This window comes from Anser cygnoides, chromosome 9 (genome assembly GCF_040182565.1).
Source record: "Anser cygnoides isolate HZ-2024a breed goose chromosome 9, Taihu_goose_T2T_genome, whole genome shotgun sequence".
Lineage (NCBI taxonomy): Eukaryota > Metazoa > Chordata > Aves > Anseriformes > Anatidae > Anser > Anser cygnoides.
In genome coordinates this window covers 17522229-17528651 of record NC_089881.1, presented here as the reverse complement: position 1 = coordinate 17528651, position 6423 = coordinate 17522229, and positions in this window count along the sequence as shown.

The following is a 6423-nucleotide window of genomic DNA, read 5'->3' as shown; positions in this document are numbered from 1 at the left end:
CCTGCATCATGAGAAGGGAGCCCACAGTGCCAGGTCAGGGCTGCTGGGGACAAAGAGGGAATTCCCTGGCTCCAAACAGCCAGGATACCCAGGAGAAGATGACTTCATTTCCAGAGCCCCTCAGCTGGCTCCAGCTCCCTCCTACCCAGGGGGGGCCTTATGCCACCGGCAGATATTGCTCTGTTCCTGCTCCCCTCTCGTGTGCGAGGGCAGAGGGCAGGGCTGTTCCTCATCCCTCGTCTTCTCCAGGGGAGGAAAAGGGCTCCTGCAGCCTCCCCTCCGAGAGCAGCCCCAGCCCCGCCTGGAGGAGATGCCGGGGGACCCGCCTGTCCCTCTGCCTGCTGCTGCCGCACCAGATGTGTGGCTTCAGGAAGGAGGCAGCCCCGCTTCCCCGCGTCCCTCTGCCAAAAGCCTTTGATCAAGGCAGGGCTCCCAGCGCTGCTCGAAGCAGAGCCCACGTTTCCTGTAACCCTTCCTTCCCTGCGCACCCGCTGCTCCGTGGGAAAGGCGAATTTACCGGAGGGGCTCCACGTCACCGGGCAGGGCTGGGAACCGAGCAGTATTTCAGTAGCTGTGCCATGGCAAGGATCCGCTCAGCTGCACGTGCACCCCAAGATTTGTTTCAAAAGAGCTTTGTGTTGGGGCTGCCTTAAGATCTAATGAAGGCGGAGAAGGGGAACTTTCTCAGGGAGAGCTCTGCAGCCCCCCTCCATCACTTCAAAGCCAGCGAGAAGTCACCTTATCTTGACAGATGTTGTACACCACGGAGCTGGTTACTGAACTTATGTTTCCCATGGCCTCACTCCAACACTTCTTTTAGTTTGTCGGGGAGATATTTCAAACTGTAACATTGCAGAAAAGTAGAAGGAAGCAGCTAATTAATGACCATTTCCTGGTAGCGTAGAAGTGTTGGCTCCAGCTGTAGCCATACCAAAGAAGAGGGAAAATATTGGAAACCAGAAAGAAATGAAGTTTCAGATTAGAGGTTCCTCTTCTGCTTTTTCCACGACAAAGCAATTAATACCGCTACGGTGCGGTGTGCTAGGCTGTGCGATGACTGTACCCGAGGCGTGCTGAGGAGCTCATCCCATTGCTCCCACTGCTTCCGTCACACCACTGGGAGGACTGGGCAGAGACACTGGGAGCAGCCTCCCCATCCCCACCATGGCAGCGCTGCTCCACATGCTGGCTTTGATGCCCTAAACAGATGAATTATTCCTACTTCTTTCCATCTTTTGGGGATCCATCAGGGTGTGAGGCATTGGTCACGCCACCAGTCCTGAGGTTTGATTCCCGGTGCCCTGAAGTGATCAGGCTGCCTTCCAGCTCGGTGCAGCCACCCGAGATGAGGCGGGACATCGAGCCCTGTGGGGCAGGGATGCACGTGGGACGTGGGGCAGGAATGCACGGCGGCAGGCCTGGCTGCGGCCAGGGCTGCACGGGGGAATAAGGCGAGCCCAAGGGCACCGGCACCGGCGTGACTCAAGGCTGATGCAAGGAGAGCCCGGAGCGTGGATCTCTGCACGCACAGGCAGAGCTCAGCCCCCCGCAGCTGGTAGCTGAGGGAACATGTGTTATCTCTGGGTGATGGGGGTGTTGAGCTGGAAATTTGGTCGGGCTCGTACAGCTGCGGGCAGTCACGGGACGGCCGTGGGCAATCTGCCCAACGCCTGCAGCAGAACCTGCTTCAAACCATCTCCATGTGTCTCTCTGCACAAACAATTGCAAGTAAACCAAGGAAACAGAAAAGTGACAAGCATCCGGACCTCACTCATATCAGACTGCAGCCACGTTAACGGCGCTGCACGGAGCGGGCCCCATTTTTTTTGCAGACGAGGCAGCGCCAGGATTCACCGAGGCAGCGCTCGAGGTCGTTCTCCCCACCCACGGGGAGAGCTGCGGTGTTCTCAGAGCAGGAGCAGATGGTGACTGATGCTGCGTGCACCTCCCTCAGACAAGGAGCCGGCTCTGAACGGGGGATTTTCCATTACTTCAGCTTCCCACCGGCTCGATCTCCTGCCTTTAAGAGGAAGCTGCTCGCTGATGGGAGGATCTTTCTGCACGGCAGTGGCTTGAGACCTTGCTCAGCTTTTAATACACAGCAGCTCTCCTTTGCATCTCTCACGAGGTTTCCAGCTGTCACATGTTGTGTTTTTTGGATGAGGAACTGAGCCCCGGGTTGGAGGCTCAGTTTTTGGGGTCACAGAACAAGCTGGAGGCCAGCCAGCCTGGGCACCATCCTATCCAGTAATGCCAGAGGAGCTGGTGCTGGTGTTCTTTGGCTTTACATCCCCCAGCTCCCCTGCGCCGTGCTCCCGGGCCTGGGGCCGAGGCTGGGCCAGTCTCTGGTTGTCAGCAATGGGCTGGGTTTGATACCTGAGCATTTTGGGGCCGTGCTTTGCGTGAGCGGGGCTGCTGCCCCTGGAGCTGCTTCGTGCTCCTCCAGCACCATCCCACCTCCTGCAGCCGCTGCTGCGAAGGCTCCCGTCCTCCTGCAGCACGTGGCAGCCACAGCACCGTGTTTCCAGCTGACCTGAGGAAGCCACGATGACACACGGCCTTTTTCCTATCAGGGGCTGTGAAATGCCCGGGGGCCTCCCCGGGCTGCAGAGCACGGGGCAGGCACGTGATGCGGCTCCGTTTGGCCAAGCAAAACCACTCCAGACACTGTGCGTTCCCCCCCAGGGACTTCTGTAGCTTCAGCAAGCAGCCCAAAGGCTTCAGCCCGCTCGGTGTTTCTTTTGGGGTTCATCTCCACCGGCAGCCTCGCCTTGGCAGCCCCAGGCTGTGGCCAGGGCCTCGTTCCCAGCCTCTCGGCGTCCCACAGGGGTGGTCCCCATGGTCTCTGCTGATGCCATGCGAGGAGATACGAGCAGGCACCGTGGCCTCCCAGACTGAGAACCATCAGCAGCCTCTGCTGCCTTCTCCCCCAGCCAGAAGGGCGCAGCCAGCCTTGTGCCCAGCTCATTCCTCACCACCGCCATCATTTCCCGTCCCATTGCCAGCTGGGCAGCCCGGGCACAGTGCCGCCTGCCTCCCCCTGCATCCCCAAGCAGGCGACTCCATCCGCACACCATTGCCCTGCCCCATCACCGCCGAGGGCAGCGGGGCCAAACCCCAGCACCTGGCTGTCCCAGCAGGGACAGAGCCGGGCTTGCAGCTTCCCCTTTCTCCCAGTTGGGAAATAACGGGCATAACGCCCATCTAAGCTAGCATCAACAAGTAGTCTCTGCACACGATGAGAGCGGGCGGTGAGAGCACCGATGGCACCCACGGACCGTGTCCCGAGGGAGCAGAGGGCAGCACGGGGGTGTTGCAGGACAGCGGTGCTCCGCAGCATCACTGAGACCACAGATGGATGCGGACACTGCAGCAGACGCAGGAGACGTAGAGACACGGCTCCAGCTTTTTTATCGTCCTGTTGTTTGGCCTTTCCACTGACTTTGTCAAGTAACCGGCCACACAGGACAGCAGAGGCTGAAGCCTGGCTTTTCCCTGCCGTGCCTGCGGGAGCAGGCAGGCTCCGGCTCAGCCCACGCTGCAGATTTCTATCGATTACTCATTAACTGTCGGGGTGGTGCAAGCTGTAGGAACCACACGATCTGTTAGCATGCACACGTCTGTCCCGGCTTCTGCTCTCTGAGCTATGCTTTGCCCTTGGATTGATCCTGTCCTCTGAATTGTCAGGGCTGTAGAAGATCGAACAGTCCAGAGACAAACTGCCTTGAACTGGCTTACTCACTGGATTGCGCTTTAAGCGTTGCAACAGCTTCGAGAGTTTCTGGCTTCTCCCTGTAAGAAAAAATAAATAAATAAATCAGGTTTAGTTTAGTTGCTGCTGGGTGGTATTTGTACCTCACCCTCTCAAAGTAATGTGAAATAAGATGGCGTGCTTTTTCCGTGCTGTCTCCTCCTGACCCAAATGACGAACACCAAACCAAAATGTGATCTGTGCGACACAAGAAATAGGGCAGGGTGATCAAACCTAAAAAAATATAACGTTGTTGTTGCTGTTTGCAGGAGTTTTTGAGGCGAGTACGACACTTCCCAAAAGGAAGGCAGGCTCATCTTGGAAAGGGGATACAAGGGAGTGGTCGGGGCAGCATCTCCAAAACAACAGAGCAGCAATGCCCACATGGCTAACAAGAAGCAAGGATGGATAATTTCCGTGAAAGCTGAATGCACAGGTGTGCTGGGAAATTCATGAACTGCCTGAAACAGGTCCGAAGCAAAAGGGAGGATTCATCTTTCCTCTACTCCAAACCCGTTGCATCTGCTCTCTCCAAGGACACCGGCAGCACAGAGCCTGCAGGGAGCTTTGGGACCTCTTTCTGCAGTGCAGACCACGACCAAACCCATCAGACCCCATAGCTCCTCTGAACTGCAGCGCGCCCAGCCCCGTTCCGTGGTGTAACCAGCAATCATCCATTATGCAACGCCGCTGCTGCCGTTATTGACGTGTGTTTGCAGGAAGCTGGGCTGTGCCTCGCACGTGACAAAGCCAGCCCACTGCTGTCCCGAAATGGCTCGGTGACGGTGGGCTTTGAGGGGGGAGGCATGGCCACCTCTGGCTGCCCTGCGCTGGCTCCTGCCCCCCTCCCCTCTCCTCAACAAGGCATTAACTCTGGAGCCTAAGGATGGCGGACTGAGAGTTGCCATTCGCAGTGATCTCGTTAATGGTTTTGCCACGAATATCTTGCCTTTAAGCTGTGGAGGCAGGCATAAGGCACAAAGAATGAGCAGCGATGTCCCCTCCCCTCTCCAGCTGCAGGCAGCACGCAGGTATTTATTCCAGCAGCGCCGCAGCTCCGAGGCTGGTTTCATTCTGCCGAGCTGCCCACGCGGGTTGGCGGCTCCTAGGAGAGAGAAGCGTGGCCCAGAGGGGCGAAATTGCTGCTTTCCAGAGAAGTGACGTGCTGCAGTGCAGTGGGAAAGCTTTCGGTCTGAGAGCCTGAAGTCCCGAACGCGTGGGATGTGTGGGAGGGGGACGTGGAAAGGATGGGCAGTAACACATTGGGCACAGCACGGGGACAGGGAATCGGGAGCACGCTGACGGGGGCAGCCTCTCCAGACCGCCCTATTCCTGGACTTGTTATTGTCCGCAGTGCTGCAGGCTAAATTTGAGGTCATGGGGACTTTTCCTTGAGCCATCCAGTTCATTCCTGAGTCCTGCGCTTCGTGGCTCAGAGCTCTGAGGAGCGAGAGTGAAGAAGCCCTGGCACGCTCCGCAGGAGGGGCCAAGCCCAGGAAATTCCTGCCAAAAAGGCAAGCCTCGGCAGCCCTGACGGGGCGTCCTGGTGGGGAAGGAGAGCTGGTAAATGAAGGCTGTTGCTCCTGCCAGCGGAGCCTTGGTTTTCCTGGTCAGCCCAGCGATGCCCCGTTGTTGGACCTGGTGGCTCAAGTCAGTTTGTTTTAAGACTTGCGTTAAATGAATTGCTTGCGTTCATTTTGGGGTGGGGGGACTGGATTCTTTCCCCCTCCAGGAAAGGTGAGCGCCAAGTGTTGCCTCCCAGCCCACGGGGTTTGCTGGCCTCTGCTTCGAAAATGCTTCTGACTCTCGGCTCCAGCCGTGCTCTTCCTGCTGCTGTTCGGGGCTGATGGCAGCAAATCCCAGGTCCGGAGCCAGGGCAAGTTTTGAGCCGGCCTTGTTTGTGTAAGAGCTGACATCCCACTGGGGCCAATCTGGGACTCGCAGCGCTAAAAGCATCAGCAGCTGCGGAGCTCAAGCTGTGCCTCCTTGGGCTGGTGGCACCGGTACCTTCATTTCCCCTAGAACAAACACCGGGGGAAACTCGTGACACGCTCGCTGGGGGGATGCCCACACCAGCATTTCCCTCCAGCAGCCCCAGCCACCACGGGGAGGGAGAACGATCTGCTCCAGCAAGGGGACACCAAAATGTAGGCAGGGTGCTGGCTCCCTCGGACGAAACGACGCTCTCTGCTCCTCTCTCCCAACACATTTTTCAACCGTTTTCGCACAACGGAGGTTCCCGTTCTTCTTTCCACGTAGGCACAGGATGCAGAGCCCTCGGGTTCAGCTCAAAACCAGCCGCCTCCAGAAGCGGCTCTGACCTCCTCGGCCCAGGGGCTGCCGGCTGCTGGGTCTTCTGCTGGGAACGATTCCAGGTCAAAGCCCTGAAATACAGCACAAGTGATTCACCTTGGAGCTTCAACAGGGTTTTTATTCTCTTCGCCGTTCTCACTTCGTCTTTTCTGCTAGTGCTGTTTGACAGCACCACTCAGTACCTGCGTGCTTATTTACCTCCACGTGCCGGGGCGGCTGATGCAGACAACGGTCTACTTAATGAGCATTCAGAGCCTTACTCTAAATCTTCTCCTACCTTACTCTAAATCTCCTCCTGCCTTAAAACCCCTTTGCTGGGACGTAGCATTTATAAAGCTCGAAGTGCACCTCGCAGCTTT